The sequence below is a fragment of the Phalacrocorax aristotelis genome, chromosome 4, assembly GCF_949628215.1.
Source record: "Phalacrocorax aristotelis chromosome 4, bGulAri2.1, whole genome shotgun sequence".
NCBI classification, from domain to species: Eukaryota; Metazoa; Chordata; class Aves; order Suliformes; family Phalacrocoracidae; genus Phalacrocorax; species Phalacrocorax aristotelis.
In genome coordinates, this window is record NC_134279.1 from 72,100,944 (window position 1) to 72,122,505 (window position 21,562).

Genomic DNA, 21,562 nt, shown 5'->3' on the forward strand with positions numbered 1-21,562 from the left:
CTTTTAAAGACTACAAAGCAACCATACAAAGAATAGTAAAGTTCATTCTGAATATTTCTGTGAGAATTAAACAGCCCAGTAGTATTTCATGTTTTACATTAGGGAGATGGTTTATTTTCCCTTCTGAAACTTGTCTTAAGGTCAATAAATACAACATCAGTAGAGACTTTTTTTTTTACAGAAATAATGAACCAGTGGGCACCACACCTACCCTTTACTTTTTATCCTTCTTTTTTTGTGCTTCTACCTGATAATTAAACAGAAGAGACTGAAACTGGATAAGCAAATGCTAAAATGGAGGAATGCAAAGTTATTCATGTCTTTCATTTCAAGGAGACTTATTTAATTTTTTTGGATGTATTTTAACTCTCAGGACATTGGTCTCCAGAAGAAATTGAGGACGTTATAATTCCTTCTATATTCTTTTTTCCTGTTATTATGTCTCAAAGATATTACTCAAACCTTACAGAAGCAGTAATAATAATAGACAACACACACATATCCTTACACTGTAAGATGAATTTAATAAAACTATTTATTGGAAAAAAAGCTGACACATATTTTGATTTGTGCTGACATGTAACAACCAAGAGAAGTCAGCGTTTTTAAAGTACCTTCTAGCAAGGTTTTGGAATCCACAAGCAGCATGGAAAATGAATGCAGGAAATAATAATTAAAAAAAAAACAAAAAAACAAAACAAACCACAACAAAACAAAAAGAACCCAAGAACCCATACCCTTTAAGGATAGAGTATGCAAAGATGCAAATTTTTGGTGCTTCCAAATATGAGAAAATTGAAATGTATCTGAAATGATAGGAAGAAATCTCTCCTGAAGGCAGTCAGAATTCCACTGCAACAGGTTATATACAGTATTATATTTCTAATTGTCCACCTATGAATGTCTATTATGCAGTATAGGTGCATGCAGAAGCATTAATGCAAGAGGCTACACACACATGCATTCATATAGAAGACCAGCTGTTCTTAACACAGTTTAAGTAATTGTCTTTCCTATCCTATCTATCTCAAGATAGAACAATTCATCAGCCGGAAGCACTAACTTAACTTCGTGTTTCTCTAGCAAACTCCTGCAGCTCCATCATGGACTATTGAAAAGTAAGGAAGCTTGCCCAAATAAAGAGGAAAAGAATCAGGTCCACTGCAAAGACCCAGGGGTTACTCAGGAGTCTCAGTGCTAGGCATGAGGCAGTGCAGTGCAAGGGTAAACATGAGATTCAAGAGTCATTTCACAGCATGGCTTCTCTCAACCACCCTGCACTGACCCAAGAGGAGCCCCTGGATCAGATCTTTTTTTAAAAATATATATATATATATTTTTACACATACACACATATACATATTCTGTAGGACACTGATAGTGGAATAGCAACAGAAGTGGGAGGAATGATGGGCACCAGCGAGTCATCTAATAAAAGGCTGGGGCCAATTCTCCCCAAATATTTTTGCGGTCAGCAACTGAGGCTGCTTGAAGAAAAAAAATTTAGATGCATCCACCCTTTTGAAACTGAGAGCCTTTGCTCTCTTGATGTAGGCTTGTTTAACAGTATATGGTTTTATTTGATAATTACACTTGTAATACACTCCACTAGATTACTAGGTCAGACGTCGCTACACCTCAGAGGAGACTAGTTTCAAATTAGTTTTAAGTCAAGAAATCCTATTTATTAATATCCTCATGAGGTGAAGAGGTATAAGCACCTATATACTATATGGTTCCAGGTACAAACCAGTTTCTTCCAAGTCAAGGTCAATAGTGAAAGGGAGGCATCTCCAGAAGGTAGTTCCTTGCAGTTAAATTCTTAATCCCTGCCCAGCCTTTTAAATTTTGTTGCATCTAAGGTCTTTCTCTGTAAGCTGTATCAGCAGCTCTCTAGATAGTAAGGCAAGGAGGGTTGTGTGAATATGTGCTATAGAAGTCTTCTACCAGTAGCAACTGGTGGTGTTTTGCTAGGGCTCTGGATACAGTTTCAGGGAAAGCATTGAAACATCTACCAAGGTTTGATGCCCTCATTTAGCTCTATCTTGCCTTTGTGGTTAATACAGACTGCTAACATAAACTCAGCTGCTCAGCAGATCATAAGCCCTTGTAAAGAGCATGTAAATGCACGCTTGCCTAAACGAAACAGCAACCATGTGGTGGTCTACACTTGAGTGAATGTGATGTGTTTATGAATAGCACTTTCTAATAAATGCTCCACCTCTCCAGCTCTTAATAATATTTAACTTATCTCTTTCTTTCAACAAAAATTAGTTAGGTAACACAACACAGCAATAATCATCAGGTTTCAAACAATAATGAGTCTTTCTGGGAGGTCACCTACAATAGGTAATATAAGCAAGATGTAGCCAGATAGCAATTATTCAGCCTGAAGCAGTGATGAAGAACTACATTCTTTATAAAAATAGCTTAAACTATTTTTAAGTCTTTGAACTATTTTTAAGACTTAAACAGCAACAAAAAGTCAGACAAAGGCTGCTACCAGTAAACAAATGTCAATAGGAAAAGAAATACAGAACATGGGCTATGTACACTGTCTGCCAGACGGGTGAAGTTAATCCCCAGACGAAGGAGCTTCACAAGGCACTCTGCATCTTCTAGGCGGTTTGCAGTTTTATTTCACCTTCTGGTGCATAAATAGACATATTTAAGTCTTCTGGATTTTCCTATTGGCTTAAATGCAAACACACACGTGTAAGCAAGGAACTTTGCTTCATTGGGTTTCATGGGCAAAACCCTATTTTTATAGGTGTTCACTTCCTCCTGGAGACATATGAGCACTGTTGCATGTTTACAGTTTCCAGCCATCTCTGCATAAATCTCCTCACTGTGTTCTATGGAAATGATTGCTCTATTAAACTACCTGAGAATGAGATATATAGATAATAGATCTAATGTATTTAATATATAATATAGTATATAATAAAAACCAAACCATACAAAATTTTGGTTAAAAAACAGCCTTTATGGAGATCACCTTGCAAAACAATAGTTTATACCTGGATTTCTGCTAAAGAAAGCCCTATTTCTCAGTTATCTATATCTATATCTATACTTCCTGTCCAAATCTGACATACGCTTATAAAAAAATCAGGTTTTGGTAATAAATTCAAACCACTGGTTCTCCCTGGACTTCCTTTCAAAATCCTAAATCCCTGCATTACTCAGACGTAGTATTCATGTTTAAATGGATTAGTAAAGTATTGGTTAAACCCAGATGCTTCCCCTTCCTGGAAATGATGGCCTCCAACGTGCACCTTTTCCAAGGTCACAAGCAACATTTTCCCAAATTCTAACTCTAGTTTCCCATGTACCTCCAAGTGATGACTCCTAAGGCACTACACAATCGGTTTCTTTTTCACGTTTTCTGTCTTAAGAATATGCTTTTTTTCTGTGATTTCACAGCATAATTTTTTCTTTTTTTAAAATTTTAAACAGTAGTAATAAAACAAATTATTTTCGGTCTGTTCAAGATGAAGAACCTCAGTCAGCCAATGCAAGACATCTTAATTAGTAAAGCACTGAGCACAGCAGTCTGAACGAAAATCTCAGAGCTGAATGAACCGACATTTGGTATACAAATGATCTTGTATATCAATATGGCAAATTTCTCATAAAAGAGAGAACTAATACTATATAGCAATTCTCAGAAATACACAGCTGACAATTTTGTATCATAAAACTCATTTTCCAAAAATCTGTCTCAGTCGCCATTTCTGGATTTCCAGTCTCTCTTCAAGGATGTTTTCACTGAGTCCCTTGAGCCTTCAAAGCATTGAAGTAGCCACGCAATGATGTTGTGACAGACTTTTTTGTAACCACTGAGTAAACCTAAATTAAAAGTACAAGTAATCCACCTATCTATGTAAATCCAAAGAATGATCACCTTGTTTTAAGTCTCCTGAATAAATTCTTTTACTTCAGAAGAATTACTCATTTCATATGGTTGAAAGCAGGGAGGCAGACCATTTGAGCTTTAGAGGTGACATTCCTCTGACTAAATGCCAGCGCCTACAGTGTAGTCATCTGTATCTCAGCTAGTTGCCCTAGGCTCAATGCACAGTCAATGGAGACATTTAGGCTTCCTAAAATAGACATTTAGAACAGATCAGAGTAATTACATCCTAGAGAAGCAGATTTCTATCCCCTGATTGTGAAGGAAGTCTACAGGGAACGAGCTCAACTGTAGACCGGCTCTCCCTTGTGTGGCTCAAGTATGGCAGGACGTATCCCACTCTAAGTGCCTACTGGCTTTCACATGCCTTTAATTTGAAAAATCTGATCCCATGTTTACTAAAACGAAAGTGAAAAAGAGCTTTCTCATTACAGTAAAGCTATTTAAATACAGTTAGTTTTTAAAATATAGTCATATTTTATATCCATATACTTATTCAATAGTGCTATTATTACTTCTTATTTTTATGTCCTCTTTTACCTGTGCTTAACCAGTTTTACTGAGAATAGAAGTAAGAGAAATATCTAGACTTACAATTTCTGAAGTGCACATTAACTGGCACCATTGGGAGCCACAGGAGAGCTCACACAGTCGCCTCAGTTTCCAACCCACTCAGCATGCACATGAGGCTGCTGTTACAAGCACCAGGGACAGGCAGGACTTGTGAACATATGACGACACTTAGCTTCATATTCCCTTTTTTTCAATACAGGTGGTCCAAATGAATGCTTGTCTTAGTGCCTTGCAAGTACCAATACTTTAGTCCTAATTTAGAAGTTAATAGATCAAAACAAACTGTTTCTCCTCAGTTAGAAAGCACATTTCCAAATGATAATCTTCAAGATCAGTAAATGTAACATTACTTCATAAAAATGCATTCTCGTTTCACTCTAACTTTGGCTTCCTCTTGTCACAGCCCCATCACGGGTCTTATTCTCCCAGCCTCCAAACTCTGGTGTGAAAAACATAACAGATTGGACGTACCAATGAAAGATTTCATCCCACTGTACCAAGAGAAGGAAGGAGGGAAAGAAAACATTTCTGGCTTATAGCTGTCACCCACGCGTCAGGAACAACCAGTGCGACAAGCCACCACAAACAAAATGAAAATCATTTCGACAAACAGCACGCCTATTCCCTCAAGTCCCACAGATAAGCAGGGGTAACGGTTTGCACTGCACTTAGTACCTTTGCTTTTCCTAACCGATCAACACAAGTTCAGCTGTGTTGATTTAGCTCCAGCCCCTGCAGTACACTGAATAATGCAGTTATATATCCCATCACTACTCTTCTATACCTGATGCAGATAAGCATCAATGCATGTATTTCACAAATCTCCCACCCTGTTACTATTTGAAATCATTGCCCTCTTTGATCAATGTCCAAGTTGGTTGCCCTCTGCTTCACTTTGCCTTTGGTCGCACATGTCGAGTTCCATTCTGTTCCCTGAAGGACAGTGATTGAAGATAATCTGAAATGACATCCCCCACATAATTTCTACCCATAGTCTTTTGATAAGAAAGCAGCCCCAAACAAATTCCCATTGGCAAGACTGTGTATTGTGGGACTGAAAATCACCATGCTGGAGAACCTCGATCTCAGTTCTTACAAGGGGGAACCTTCTCACCAATTGTCTTCTAAAGCAATTTGTCATTATGACTCTATCATAATCTCCTCACATCAAAATTCACAACAGATGCAGGTGCAGGTATTCAACTACAGAGTAAGGCAAGGCAAAAAAAAATAACGGTTGGTAGGCAATTATATAGAGGATAAGGCAAAGTCACGTAGGGAACCATTCAGTCCTGAATGCATGTCAAGTCCAAAAAATCTCTACTATGGGGCAGGCTTTTACTTAAGAACTAGCAGAAACATAAATTATAATTAATATGATTATTTTGGGGTAGGATATTTACAAGTGAAGTTATTTCACTGTGGAAACAAACCAGTTTAATGTTTTCCAAGTCCAGCAGAAATATTGTCATCTTTGGATCATGCAGTTAGATTGAGCTGATCCTACATTGTAAAGTGCCCTGTATGAATAGATGCTGATAGATGATCATTTAGAAATGTTTGGAAAAGCAGCTATCAGTCATAATCAATACACCACTTCAAATTTTCCCTTCAGAAGTCAGTATTTTTAATCTGGAAACTGATAACAATCTGACCTAACAAGTATCTTAGTAAATTACCTACAATAACAATATAGCAAAAGAGTGGTGACACATTATTTTTTATCTTACAGAATACACAGCTGTTGCCTTGAAAGATTCTGATAATGGGTTCACACCAATAGAAGGTAGGAAAAAACCTCTGGGAAGATAAAGAAGCTAGGGCAATATAAAACTACCCAAATCAATCCCTGTGCTAGTCTTAATATACATTTTACAGTTGTTTAGCTAGCTTAATAATGCCATTTCTCAGCCCTCACATGTGGAACAGATGGGATTCAGACCTCTGATCCTTAAATTAAAGAACACGCAACTTTATGCTGACGAAGCTTTTAATCATCCAGAACACAGTCTACCACCATCAGAATTTTAATTCAGTGACATAATTCCATGGTGCCATCAGATAAAGAAAGGAAAATAATGGTATCCTCAAAAGCCCAGATTCTAGTAATCTTCGTTACTGGTTGCAAGCCAGCAGACAAGCTGAATGTAAAACAAGATAATGGCAGCAGACAATGAAAATTCTCACTCAAAGGGCGCTCTGCTGGCGTTCAGTGATTTCCCAGCTGTCCTATTATTAGGGTCTGGAGTCCTTGATCTTTCTCTTGTTAGTCAATGACAAAAACCGACTTGCCTACAGGCAGAGGAAGAGTCATTGTAGGCATGGATGCTATTTCTTAAGCACAGGAAGAAAGAGGCATCACTCTAATTATAACACTGAACTAAAAAATGAATAAGCTTATTAAATGCTGTATTAGGTTCACTACAGTATAAACAATATTTCCATAGGAAAATGCACTTTACATGTGAAATCAGCAACCACTGAGCATTTATTTTTCCAGGCGGCTTTTATCATTCTGCTCTTAACAGTTTGAAATGGTGTTTTCCCCTTCTGCTTTTGACAACTTCCACTGATGAATGTGCAGTATCTGCTTCTCCCTTATAAAAACCTCATTAGAAAGAAATTCTCACTTTAATAAAGAAAAAATTACATAAGGAATTTAACATTTTCCTAGGTAGGCCTACCTCCAATAATTACAGTTTCAGAATATTATGCCACAAGTAACGATTTCTCCAATCCAAGGAAAAACCTTCTTGGCATGACCTTTGTCTGCTTTCAAGTAGTTATACCCTGACAGATATTATCACAAGGTATAGTTGCTCAATATTATTTCATGGCTTTCTGATCTATGAAAAAATGCTTTTCATCACTGCATGTAGCAAAACCACCCTGTGAAGCACTATGGTACACACCGAGCCTTGCTTCGTTCCACCCCTCCCAGAGCTGGTAAGAGCCTTCTAGAATTATACACCTATCTTTAGGTGCTTCATTGCACTGGGTGCAGCTGAACTAAATAGGGGAAGGATTATTTTGGCAGACTACTGTAATGAAGTGCACTGATCTAGGGTGGTCATGATCCCCTATAGCTGACCCTACTGAATGCAATCAAAGTGCATATGTTTGGAGAATCCCAGCATGTCCCACCTCAGTGAGCTCACTTGCACAGCTCTTCTATGCTGGCTTGCTGGGAGAAGAGTGCTGTCTGTAATTTTAACAGCAAATAGTATAGCGTTATGTGACACTGCTCATGTAAGGAGCACAGGGTTGTAAAACCGCAGGTGATGTTTGCTCCATAGACTGCCTGACAGAAGGGGAAGGTAAGCTAACCCCTGTAAACAGTTCAAAAGTGGTGTGACAAATGGTCCTATGGATATAACACATAGCATTATTCCAAAAACTAAATTTCTTGGGTAAAGCAAATAAATGCTTGTTTATTTCAGAGTTTATGAGTGTTCCTAAACTCATTTGAGTTGCAGGAGTTAAGATGAAAGCTTATAAAACAGGAGTGACTACAGCAAGAAAAGAGAAAAGATGCTACAGGATTCTTACACGCTTCTCTCCCTGCTATGCATTTCATTGAAGTGAAGTTGGATTAGAGTTTTGTACTGAAAGCTCGGGAGTGTTGAGGCACTAGCAGGGCTGATGAGACAGTCAGTGTACCAAAATCCTTACAACTTTATTATGCATTTGTTTCAAGCATTCAGGGAGACAAAATCAGTTCTCTCCTTCCCTCTGCACCCTGATCATCTGCCATTTCCAGTTCCTACTCCCCATCCCATCTCATGAAGTCATCAATTTTTTATGAGTTATTAATGTGTAAAGAGCTGCTCTAGGCTACCAAGTGCTCTGTAAGTCACTGATGACAACTGACTAGAAGGGCACACACTTTGCCTTACATGCATAGCTCAAGCTATAGCTTGAGCAAGGGCACATTCCTGCTACGTCGTCTCTGGGCAACTTTGGTCCTGGCTCAGCCAGGTGACTGGACCATCCAGGTGATGCCTCCTGGCTAACAGCAGCTCCACAGTCTCACCTAGGAAAGCTGTGTACCTTAATTTCATGCATCTTTACTTTCAGATATTTACATTTAGTTCCTACTCTGGGTTGCCCAGATCCTGACTCACAGAGGAAAGCATTTAGATCTCGATAGGAAGCAGCCCTTCCCTACAGTGATATACAGGGAAAGGGCTGGACTTTTTCATAAATATTGTTTCCAAGTCACTTCCCTGAAGGGAAAGAACTCAACTAGTGTAAATGCAAAGACTGAGACTGCTTAAAGCACAGTCAAACCAAGCTAAGGTTTGATCCCTATTTGGCAGAGTATTTTTTCTTTATTTGGTTGTTTTTCTTTAAAGCTGGCACAATAACAACCCCAGAACAGCTGTTTTTCTGTAAGGCCTGGCATGTCAGGAAACATAGCCCAAATGGCCCTGAGTCTCAAAGACTGATTTCACCCTTTGCTCTCATAAAGTACAATAAACTTCAGGGCAGTCTGAGTTTGCACTTAGATCTTGGAGCCCGTAGATGTGTCGACCATAAACCAGAAAGGAATGCCCAAGTCCAAGTACAGAAGAGTTAGTTCCATAATGCTTAGAAATATATTACTGACAGGAAAAAGAAGTTGAAGGAGTTGAAAAGGGTTGAAGAAGTCTAAAACTCCCCAAACATCATACCTCTTCAGGTGCTTTCCTTGTAATTAAATCAATACTTCAGTTGTTTATTTGGGGGAGACAGTCACGTGGGCCTTCTACACGTACAAGTAATTGCCCTTAGGTTGTACAGAGAGATACTGTTTACAGGGAAGCCTTCAGTATAGCTTATTTTTAACACTCAAATTACTTTTAAAAGTTACATATTTGGACTATAAGCAAGGAAACAGAAAAATGAGAGATCAGGAGAAGATGAGGTCAAAGGGGTGACAGCTCTCAGCAAGATCTTCCACATACGCAAAATCTAGACACAGCATTTTGAAAACAATAATAAAGGAAAAGATCCACAGGGATGTGAAGGAAATTGCAGTGTTGAGAGGCTGTGAGACTCCGTCATTGCAGACAGACAGGTGGGAACCGCAGTCACCAAGAGCCTAATTGGGGCTTGAGTCAGGTTAAAATTAACTGTTGCATCTTTCTGCCGTGCTGGATACAGTTTGATCCAGATCAGCTCTGGGATCAGGCTCAGGTCGTGGCTGTCACAAGGTGGAAGGTGGCTCCAAGCTGCAGCAGCGGAGGGTGGTGGGAGAGCTCCTTTTGAGGTTAGGAAGGTTGATGTGGGGTGGGCACACTTACACACCCCCTGAGCTGACTTCTGTCTGCGGGGGCAGCCATTCAGCAGAGCAGCGTAAACACACGCACAACTCAAAGCACTGATCTCACCAACATCAAATAAGATGATTCATTTATTTAAAGTTGAGCTCTTGCATAAACACTTCTCTGAGCCTCAGGGAAAGAAGTGCAGGAGAGACCAAGGAGCTGCAAAAAGTGAACCAAGGACAGCAGAAAGTCCAAGACAAGATGAAAAGTTCACAAGACACAGGAACAGACAAACTTTCCCAGAGAGGGAACAGCTCTTCCTTTCCCCAGAGGACACTTGTTTTGTTTATCTGAGGCTTTTGGTGCATGGTTTCAGCTGCCTGCATGTTTGGGGGCTTGTTTTCATTAATTTCTGAAGTGAGTGACTTTTCATTTTTGGTTGTTTTTGTTTTGTTTTGTTTAAGGTCTCCAACTGTTTCTGTTTTCCTTTTAAATGAGACCTTACTTGTTACATATCCCTTTTTTCAGCAGAACTAACTAACCTTGGAAATAGGATTGTTTTTGTAATCAGGTGGGTCCCACCCATCTGCACTCAGCATTATTCACAATGGCCCTCATCCAGAATTTTCCCCAAGACTCTTCAGGGTGGATTTCATTCCCGTTAAGCTCAAAACAAAATGCCATGGCCTGACCTAGCCTCTGTCTCCTTTCAGCACTCCTGGTTCTTCCTGCAGGACCCACCATGCACCCATCATCCCCTGTCCAAGGAGACTCGCAGCTTTTCATGGTCCTAATGGCAAACACATGGTGCAGACAGAGGGATCACACGGGAAGAGCTCTGTATATTCACAGAAGCTCCTCAGTCTGAATATTTTTTCCCCTTCAAGAAGCAGACCTTTTCATTTTCCAAAGGGTATTCTTTGATAAGGTTTTGCTTTAACAGAGTTAAAAACCAGTTAGCTCCTAACATTTTCAGGTATTCCTTTTCTTCTGTCTGTATCTCCTCCAGCTGGTGACAGCATCCAGTAAGTATTTCACTCTATTCTCTGGCATGAACTTGGCTTACAATAATAAATCCCACTCTCCACAAGGGCAATTTCTTTTGGTTTGATCTATGCTAAGCCCCAGCAACAGAACAGCATCAAAGCGTGGCCCTGGTACAGCTCAGCTCCTGGCCACCACCGCCCCAGTGACACTCAGCAGCCCTACTTCTTATCTAACGACTTTGCCTTTTACATTATCTATCTCATTTTCAACTCCTGCCATTTTATCATTTCCTCATAGTGGCCCACCCTGCTCGCAGTGCTGAAACCACGTCTCTTCATTTGGCCTACACCAGCAACAGGCAGCCAGCTGGTTTGCTGCATGCACATGAAGCAGGAGCCCCCGAACAACAACACAGGACTCGGCTTCTGAGGCTGATTCCTGCTGGCAGCCTCCCCTCTCCTCCTCATCCTCCTGCTGGAACGGGACCACTTATGGCTTTGACCTCTTAAACCCCCTCTACCAAGTGGTTGTACAGCTACAGTGCCTGGGTGCTGAAGCTCATTGTCCAGAGTTGCAGTCTCTTCTGGCCCCAGAGATGCTGGGCTGGGACCCAGGGGCTGACACTGGCTCAACACTGAGAATGGGCACTCCTGGCACGCAGCGACTGACAGCACCATCTGAAACCACCCAGGGATGTCTGTCTGTCAAACTCTTCCCCTCGGCTGGCAAAATCCTCAGGCACAGCCCCAGCACTTGAAGACAGACCATGCACAGGATCATTTTGGGCAGGCTCCTTTCCACCCAGGTTTGCTGGTCTCTGGGGCAGGGGCTGCGCCTGCTGCTCTGCCTAGTGCCATTTCAGCAGCTGGGGCCATAAAACCTGTCAAACTGACATGGCACACACAGAGGAAAACTACAAGTCATTCTTTCCATAGCCAGCTAGCCAATTCACATGACTTTTTTCCTGACAGAGTAGATAACCATTTTGCTAAAAGTATTTCACATTTTATGAGCATTTTCCTGCACCTGCTATTGCACATTTCTTATGGCATTTCAAGCTTCCTTGCCCAAACCTGGGACCAAAGTAGCTTCTACCAGGAGTTGGCTGGTTATAAAAAAAAAAACAAACCACAAGAATTATAGATCATACCCCACTCTTGGCCATAAAACATTACCAGTTTGAAGCTCAGGGCCTTAACCTTTTACTTCATAGTGTAACAGTAAATACACGTATTTATTAGCAATCAGCTATTTTTCTCAGAAAATTTGTGTGATAAAGGCAGCTTTAATATGTTACAGAGTGTTTTGATTGTCTAGAGCTTAATGATGATGACAATAGGGTTGAGTGTTTATGCGTAAGAATCGGGGAAAGGCCAACAAGGCAGATATCATGGTGGGAGCCTGTTATAGGCCACCCAACCAGGATGAAGAGGCAGATGAAATATTCTACAGCCCTTGTTCTCGTGGGGGACTTCAACTTACCAGATATCTGCTGGAAATACAATGCAGCAGAGAGGAAACAGTCTGGGAGGCTCTTGGAGTGTGTGTGAAATAGCTCCCTGACACAGCTGGTGAGCGAGCCAACCGGGGAAGGCACGCCCATTGACCTGTTGTTTGTGAAGAGGGAAGGACTGGTGGGTGATATGAAGGATGGAGGCTGTCTTGGGCATAACAATCATGAAATTATCAAAGTAAAGCCTTTGGCACCACTTCCCACAGCATTCTCCTGGAGAAGCTGGCTTTTCATGGCTTGGATGGGCATACTCTTTGCTGAGTATAAAACTAGCTGGATGGCTGAGCCCAAAGAGTTGTGGTGAATGGAGTTAAATCCAGTTGGTGGCTGGACACAAGTGGTGATCACCAGGGCTCAGTGTTGGGGCCAGTTGTTTAATATCTTTATCAGTGATCTGGATGAGGGGATTGAGTGCACACTCAGCAAGTTTGCAGATGACACCATGTTCAGTGGGAGTGTTGATTTGCTTGACGGTGGGAAGGCTCTGCAGAGGGACCTGGAGAGGCTGGAACAATGGGCCGAGGCCAATTGTATGAGGTTCAACAAGGCCAAGTGCCAGGTCCTGCACTTCGGCCACAACTCCTCCATGCAACAGTACAAGCCTGGGGGGGAGTGGCTGGAGAGCTGCCCAGTGGAGAAGGACCTGGGGGCTGTTGGTCAACAGCCAGCTGAATCTGAGCCAGCAGTGTGCCCAGGTGGCCAAAAAGGCCAACAGTATCTGGGCTTGTATCAGGAATAGTGTGGCCAGCAGGAGCAGGGAGGTGATTGTGCCCCTGTACTCGGCACTGGTGAGGCCGCACCTCGAGTACTGTGTGCAGTTTTGGGCCCCTTAGCACAAGAAGGACACTGAGGTGCTGGAGCTTGTCCAGAGAAGGGCAACGAAGCTGGTGAAGGGTCTGGAGAGTAGGTCTTATGAGGAGCGGCTGAGGGAACTGGGGTTGTTTAGCCTGGAGAAGAGGAGGCTGAGGAGAAACATTATTGCTTTCTACAGCTACCTCAAAGTAAGCTGTAGTGATATGGGGGTCAGTCTCTTTTCCCAAGTAACAAGTGATGGCATGAGAGGAAATGGCCTCAAGTTGCGCCAGTGGAGGTTTAAGTCCAATATTCTGAAAAATGTCTTCCCCAAAAGGGTTGTCAAACATTGGAACAGGCTCCCCAGGGAATTGGTGCAGTCACAGTCCCTGGAGGTATTTATAAGACATGTAGACATGGTGCTTAGGGACATGGTTTAGCGGTGGATGTGGCTGTGTTACATTAACAGTTGGACTTGATGATCTTAAACGTCTTTTCTAACTTTAATGATTCTATGATTCTCATATATATCACCTATACATATACACACTCACTCTAGAGTATAGATAGACCTACCTATCTATAGATATCTGCATATATATCTGTATTTATCGTACATACACACAAACATATGCCCATGAAGGAAGCTAGAATTACACACTGCCTGTTCCTATTGCTTCGTGCTCTCCCATCTACCTGTTAGCTAGGACTTTGCCTGTAAGGAAGCCAGGCGTGAAGCGACAAATAGTCACTGTACTGAGCCCTGGGAAGGAAGGCAAGAAAGCTTTACTTACTGCAGCTAGCAAGAAAAGGAGAGCAAAGGCATTTGAAAAAGGCAGTGAATTTGGCGTAACAGTGGGGAAAAAAAAAAATAAAAATCTAAGAACACAAAATGTTTTAAAATTTCAGTAAAACTCCAAAACCAGACAAAGGTTAGTAGGAAGAACCAAACAAAGAAACACAAAACAAACAAACAAAACACTTACAGGGTGTTAATAATGTTTTGCATGCTTAAAAGTGGGATGTTGCAGCTGATGGCTGACCTTGGCCACTACATTATAAACTTGCCTCTGAAAGAGCCCTAGAATAGCCTGCAAAGGCACACACAGAATCACAGAATCACAGAATCACAGAATCACAGAATCCCAGGACGGAAGGGACCTCAGCGATCATCTAGTCCAACCTTTCTGGGAAAAGCACAGTGTAGACAAGATGGCCCAGCACCCTGTCCAGATGACTCTTGACGGTGTCCAACGCGGCTGAGTCAACCACTTCCCTGGGGAGATTATTCCAATGGGTGACTGTCCTCACTGTGAAAAGTTTCCCTCTGGTGTCCAATCGGAATCTCCCCAAGAGCAACTTGTGTCCATTCCCCCTTGTCCTCTCCATGGGACTCCTTGTGAAAAGGGAGTCTCTGTCTTATTTGTAGCTACCCCTTAAGTACTGGTACATGGGGATGAGATCCCCTCTGAGCCTCCTTCTCTCAAGGCTGAACAAACCCAGCTCTCCCAGCCTATCCTCGTATGGCAGCTTCCCAGTCCTTTGATCATCTTGGTGGCCCTTCTCTGGGCCCCTTCCAGCCTGTCCACATCCTTTTTGTATAGCGGGGACCAGAACTGTACACAGTACTCCAGGTGTGGCCACAGAAAATTGCAAACCACTTAATCTGAGAAAGCTACATTATTTCATGTAAGAATCAGAGAAGTCTCAAAACACTTCTTTATTTCCTAACATTTATGTGTGCAGAAAACACCTAAAATAGTCTAACTGCATGAACTCCTTAGTAAAAGTAACGCTTAGGATTAGAATGAGACTGGAGAATATAGACTGCGAAAAGCTGAAGCTGCAACGGCTTGTGAATGATTTGCCAATGCCATTGAGATTTAGTGGAAGTCTCTTCCATTGCTTTACAATCATCGTATTTTATTAATCAGCCCACAAGCACACGGTAAAAACTGAAATCTGCCTACAAAGCTGGCACATATGGGAAAAGCTCACTCGTGGTTGTTTTATTTTAAACGAAACCTACAGTAGCTCCCATTGTTTGTTTGTTTTTCTCCCCAGACTAGACAGCATGTGGCTTATGAGCCACACTGATAGATGCGATAAAGCTCCTGCCAGATCTGATTGATGACTGCACTAGGAAATGCTGTGAAGGTCACACTGTAATTCTGTTTGCAGCTGCTCCTGGTAAGAAATGCTACAGCAAAATAAAATCCGGATCCACTAATTGCTCAGAAGATGGAAATTCCCTCCTTACCTTTCCTTCTCTTCTCTTCCAGTTTTGAACAACACGAATGCCATAAGCATGTGTAACTGATGAGAGACCAGATAAGTTTCAAACAGATACTTAAACATACTTTAATGGACAAAAGAAAATCCACCCACAGCAACTTGCCAAATACTGAGCCTTTATACATTTGAAGACAGTGCATAGTAGCTTAGCATGAAAGCAGCATATTAAAGAGCTTTACTATTTGCTGCTCTGCAAAACTGAGATAACCTACCACTACACATTCTCTGTGAAGAAGTAGTATCTCTGATATGGTGAATACATGAATTAAGCTCCTTTCCCAAAATTCATTCATTTTAGATGAACCAAGCAAGCATGCTCATTAAAAGTGGCTATGAGCCTAGAATGAATTCAGTGAGCCAGAACATCAGTCAGTCAAGTAGGACACCAAAATCTTGCTTTCCATAAATGTTTAGATGTGATTAGGACAGTGATAAGAGACTTGAGGGAATTCACAAGCATGATATAATGATAGTCCCATAATGAATAATATATATTTAGTGCAACTCATAGCAATTACCTCATATACACAAAGTGCTGTATTTCTTGGGAGTAAAATTCTGTTATCTTTGAGACATCAGCTACAAATTTGAAACCGCTTGCATACTCTTTTCTGGCACTTATTATTAATGGATGGAAATATTTTTATTCAGCATTTTGTAGTTATAAAGATTTTGGCACAATAAGGACATTACCAGCAGCTGTCCTATGGAAAGACAGCCTTTATCACTCAGCTCAAAAATACATGATGGCAGAGAGATGCTGGCAGCAGAAATCCCCCAGATAGTCAAAAAATCACACACTATATCACCATAAAAGGAATAATGCACTGATTTATTTAGTATTTACTTCTTTTTCAGTTTAGGAAAGAAATTTAAGGAAGACGGTCCTAGGCAGTTCTGCCTATTCTACTGCCAAACATACACCATCAGCTTTTAAGATACCACTACATGTAAAGAGCATTACCTATACAAAACCAAACCGATAAAAAAAGTCCTCTTACGAGTTTCTTCCCTAGATATCTTGATGGGCAGTGATGAAATATACAACAGATATTGATTCATTGTTTTCACAGCCTAGTGTATAATCCCAGGGCTACTCTAAGAGAGGTGATCGCCATCAGCTCATTCGGGCGTTGCTGTGTGTTCAGGGTGCTCAGCACCCTGAGCAGTCAAATTTTACTACGCACTGTATGTCATGAACAACTTTCTGTCAGGGTGGCAGAGGGGTAATGGACAGCAGACAACTCTATTTTGCTGTCATTCAGGATTTCATTTCTCACCATACCTCTGGAAAACAGGGCTTATGTCCCAAAAGGTTCGTTCGTTATCTGCTATGATATATCCTCCCTTTCCACAAACCCTCATTACGTCCCTGCAATACTATTCATTAGCATTACTAGAATCAACATGCATTTCATGACTTGGAGAGTCAAGTGCTACCTTTTAATCAGCGAGTAAGAGCAGCTTAGTCTATACATAGTATTTTACGATCTGTTGCATATGCAATACAAATACAAGACCTTCACGTATAGGTAGATGTGTAGGCGTAGTCCGACAGTCACACGGGCACACTGTGTTCACGGTCACCCCTGTGTGACTGCAGCTGCATGTTTTCCTACCTGCTCATAGTGCTGACAGACTATTCTTCTCGGTATTGCTTTATTCAGATATATTATATTATGAATATCTGAATATTATATATTCAGATAAAAAGATATCCAGTATGATATTAAAAACTTATATTTGCTCTAAGGCCAGCTTAGGATGCTTCATAGTAGGAAAGTTAATCCCTCCTAAAAGTCAACAGATAACCTTAACAGGTGTAGAATAGGAGAACGTTCAAGACTTAGCTTTTTCAGTCCTGGTTCAGTGTTTGCAGTAACTCTGTAGTCCTCTGATTGACATCTAGTATTCTATTATTTTGGAGGGTTTGAGTCTTAAAGTTCAACTGTGAGCCTAAGAACATTTCACATTAGAGTATACTAACATGGGATAAGATCTACTGAGTGTGTAAAACAGTCACCTGCCCAGCCCACACAGACAGTTCCTGTGCCAGATGGAACGCTGTATTTGTCAATAAACCAATGAATCAGAGGAAATTCAGGGTCATACCAGTACCTAGGTGTCATACACATGTAAAACAAGTTGAATTGAGTAACTGGAAGGGATGCACAGATTTTTTTTGAAAAGTTGACAGAGTAGGCTCTAATGTGACTCACAATAATATAGACTGAACTAAACTGTATGGGAGTTTGGAAGCCTAAGTCCTTGTGTCCCACCCTCCCACTTCAACAAGAGGTCTCGTGCATGTGAATATAAAGCACATCCACTCCTCCTCCTCGCCCCCTCCTCGCAAAACAAAGAGCGCAGCTTTGGACAATGCAGTTAACCAGGCGGGCTCCATACTCCCATTGACTGATGTATGAGATACGAAACTTTTGAATAAGGCCGGAAATTAAATCAGTCGACTCCAGATTGCATAAGCCAGCCCTGAACTGCTGGCTCTTTGTCCTGGGGCAATGTCTCAAGGAAGTCTGCAGTGAGCAGGAAGGCAAGACAATTCTTGATCTGCCCTTCCAGCAGGTTCTCTTTGCACCACTGAAAGGAATAGCACAATTAGTCATATATGTACCAAATACAGCCTGCCCCATTGAGGTTTCAATATTGTTTTCTGCTTTATGTCTCTGACAGTATCTCTTCAATTTTGAGAGCTTCAGGAGATGAAGGTGAAAAACCTCTCTACTCAGGTTGTAAGATTTTAAAATAGCATAAGCAGCTGACCTATTGAAGTGTCTTTGCATTTTACTCCTCCTTATTGCCACTGCTTCAAGGCACACTGCAAATTCAACCCCAAAGATCTTCCAAATCCCTTTGTCTAAAAATCTGCCTGAGACCCAGGAACACCACATAACACTTTGAATTTGCTGACATATTTCCTGGGAAACACCACGCAGTGCCACATAGTACCAAAGACGGGGAATATCTGCTCATTGTTCTGTGCGCAGGCTTGTCACTGCTATCACTGGCTGTCCAGACACACAAAGAAAACTGTAGATGCTTCTTTTCAGAATCCATTCCGAATTCTTCTTAAGCCCATCTGGTGCCCTATAGCCACCGAAAGACAGGACTGCTCTCCCTCTGGCTCTAACGCAGGATTCGCTCCTCTTCCACCCCAGCTCCGAAAGGAAAAAGGAATTGTTCAAAAGGAGAAAGTAATTGTGCAGCTCTTCCTACAGAAACCACCAGGAGGCACAAGGGATGACTGAAGGGCACCAAGTGCCCATATAGGAGAGCGCTGATGGATGGACCCATCTGGCTGCCAAGCTGTTCCCTTGTCCCCCTGCACCGACCCTTCCCAGAGAAGCATAGAAAAAAGACTTCATAATACTGCTATTTTCGTGAAAGAAAAAAGTGGCCCTGTAACAGTTGGAGCAAACAGCAACAGAGCACCTGTGAGGGCGAGATACTAGTTATGGCAAATACCTCCGAGAGCCAAACCAAGCCGTGCTGTGACATTTTTTTCCCCATGGAACAAAACAAAGAACTGCACAAAGAACAGCAGAAACTGTCGGCTTAGGAAATCCTGGACTGCAGTACAATATTTAATTAGATCTCTCTGGCTTTGAGATGTATTATTTTTCAGTCGGATCTCAACTGAAGAGATCAGTCATTGCAAAGCTATGATAAATAAAACAGGCAAGGACACACCAAGTGTTTGCATCAAACTGATCATATAGGATCCAGAGGGGAGAGTAGCTAAATACTTCTCTGTTCCTGACGTCTGTCTTGTCTTGCCGTTCAGAAGCGTGCATTCGTTCATCTACACTGCCTTTCTGGGCAGGTGAACGCCTCAGTTTCTGAGGGATGCCTGCCTGAATCCATTCACCTCCTCCAGCTTCAGACCTTATAGTTTGTAAAGCAACGTCTGCTTCTGGCTGTTTATCTGGCTCTTTTGCTGCCTACTATTTTCCTACCGGCTAAATCTTTGGCAAGTTTCCCCCTACCTCCCCCATCAAGACACATAACGCACATAGAACCGACAAAGTTAAAATCGAGTTTCCAAAAACCCCTCAGTGGAAGAAATCAAAATACGTCGCTGTGAACTGAACCGCCGCCTACCAATCGCAGGCTGATTTTAGTGTTAACCTCTCTGTTAAACAGGAAATAAAAAGGAGGGGGTCGGACGGGGAAGCCAATGGGACAGATCTGGAAGGATGGTTCTTTTCGCCTTTGCCCTTACTGAATCCAGGGCTGTAACATGATGCAATCTCTCCGCTATGATGAAACGGGTTCAGATGGCAAAGTCTGGAGAGAGACCACCTCCTTCTACCCTAAAAGGCAGAAAATAATGAAACTCTCAGCTGTACAAAGCAGCAGCCCGGGCTCTCCCGGCTGCCAGACTGCCGCCTTTCCCCGGGCAGGGACGCGAGTTTCGGGATCGCAAACCGAGGGTTTCGTTGCGGAGGATCTCAGTCGGATTTCTGCCCCTTCAAAGGCCGGGCAGGGGCCGCGCCGTGCAGCGGTGCCGGGGCCCGGCGGGGAGCCGAGGGGGACGGCGGCCGCCGGAGCTGCCGCCGCCTGATGCTCGGGCTCCCTTCGCAGCTTTTTCCATGTGCTTCTCCCGGCCAAGAAAACGAGCGAGACTATTTTTTTTTTTTAAAGGCTTTTTCCCACTAAGCCCACAGCTTTCCTAGCACGGGGCTGCCTGGGGCAGCGGCGGAGCCTCGGCAGAAGCAGCCCTTTTCTGAGCCCAGCCCTTCCCCTCCCTCTTTCTTCCTCCTCCTTTCCCTCCCCGCCCGCGGAGCTCGGCAGAGAGATGCTGCCCGGAGGGCGAGGGGAGCCGGCGGGAGCCGTCCTACCTTTCGGGCCGTCCTGCCGCGGCTGCCGGCACAAAGCGGGCTCGGCGCAGCAGCGGGGGCGGGCGCAGCTCCGGCCGCGCAGGGCAGCTCCGGCCGCGCAGGGCAGCCCCGCGGAGCGCAGCCAGCACCGCGCCGCGCCGCGCCGGGGCCGGGGAGAGGCGGCGCCGGGCCGGGGAGGAGGTGCGGGTCCGCCCGCTCCCGCCGCCCCCGCGCCGCGCAGCCCCCGCCCCCGGGGAGGGGACCGGGGCGAGGCGGGGCGAGCGGAACAAAGGCGGGCGGGGGGCGGTGCGGCCCCGCAGCATCCCCCGGGAGGGGCAGGTGAGCCGAAGTGCCCCCTGAGAGGCAGGTGCTGGCAGCTCAGACGGGGGCTTCCTGCCCCTGAGCAAAGCATCCTTGGTGGAGGGAGGCTTTTTTTTTTCCCCCGAGTAAGCCCTGAAATATTGCGGTATCGTAACTGGAGCTTCAGTGCAGCCCAGCCCCTTCCCATTCGTGCCCGGGAGACGCTGGCACCCGGCATTCAGCGGGGGGGAATAACCCCAAGCGTGGAACGGAGCACGAGGAGCACGTCGTCATTCATCTGAAGTCACAATTTAAACCCTTTGGTTAAATGGTGTGAAATCATGTATGGACCCAACGTTGCTTTAAAGCTGGCTTCCGTTGCCTTAGTTTAGCTCGATACGAGCTAGATTTAAATCAAGAGGGCAGGGTGAGGCAGTTTATGTTGACTAAAGTTTATTCTGATTAGAAGTGTCCTCTGAGACCTTAAAGCAGGCTTCAGTTTTCAACAAAATTGCAGGTTGAACCAGTGCAAACTTGCATATGGACAAGATGGGTAAACATGTTCCAACTCTGACAAGTTCACGTATTAATTTTCTTCTCTGTCTACAAAGAAATTGGAACACTGAGGCCACAGAGGAATGTTACTAACAGAAGAACATTAGTTAAAGCAACAATACTTTTTCATCTTTAGTCCAGCTGGATGTTACAGCATGTCTCTTTTTACTTCAACTGTAACAGCTGGATGCACAAGTGTTCTCTTGTGAGAAGTATCTGTGGTGCATTCTACGTGCAAGTTCATCATTCTGTACGCGGTTGTAGCTTATGTTGTTGTACATCTTGGAGTATACAACTCATTAAGCACCTTTAATTTTGGTGAATAAAATTTGGTTTGATCTGGCCAAGTTTAGTGTGGTCTATCATGTTTCATCATCCCCAGTCATTCCAATAGGGTGATACCCAAAGTAACAGGTACAGTCAGGGAAAATCCTATTTATTCAGCATTCCCACTGCGTGTCCAGCTAGGTTATGCCTAAACCAGAAGTGCTGAATTCACAGCCCAATCTTGTCAGACAAATTATGTAGCCTAAAATCTCAGTTT

General features: G+C 43.0%; 1 protein-coding gene across 3 annotated transcripts in view; it reads right to left on the minus strand.

Moving 5' to 3' along the window:
* AFAP1 (actin filament associated protein 1) overlaps positions 1-20,361 on the minus strand; it is a 119,947-nt gene extending 99,586 nt beyond the window's left edge. For 2 of the 3 annotated variants that reach the window (XM_075091940.1, XM_075091937.1), the window contains exon 1: positions 20,185-20,333. The gene's annotated coding sequence lies outside the window, so the exon portion shown is untranslated. Of the gene's footprint in view, positions 1-20,184 lie in introns of all 3 variants that reach the window. The other variant, XM_075091938.1, reaches the window with a different exon arrangement.
* Between the last annotated feature and the right edge of the window lie 1,201 nt (positions 20,362-21,562).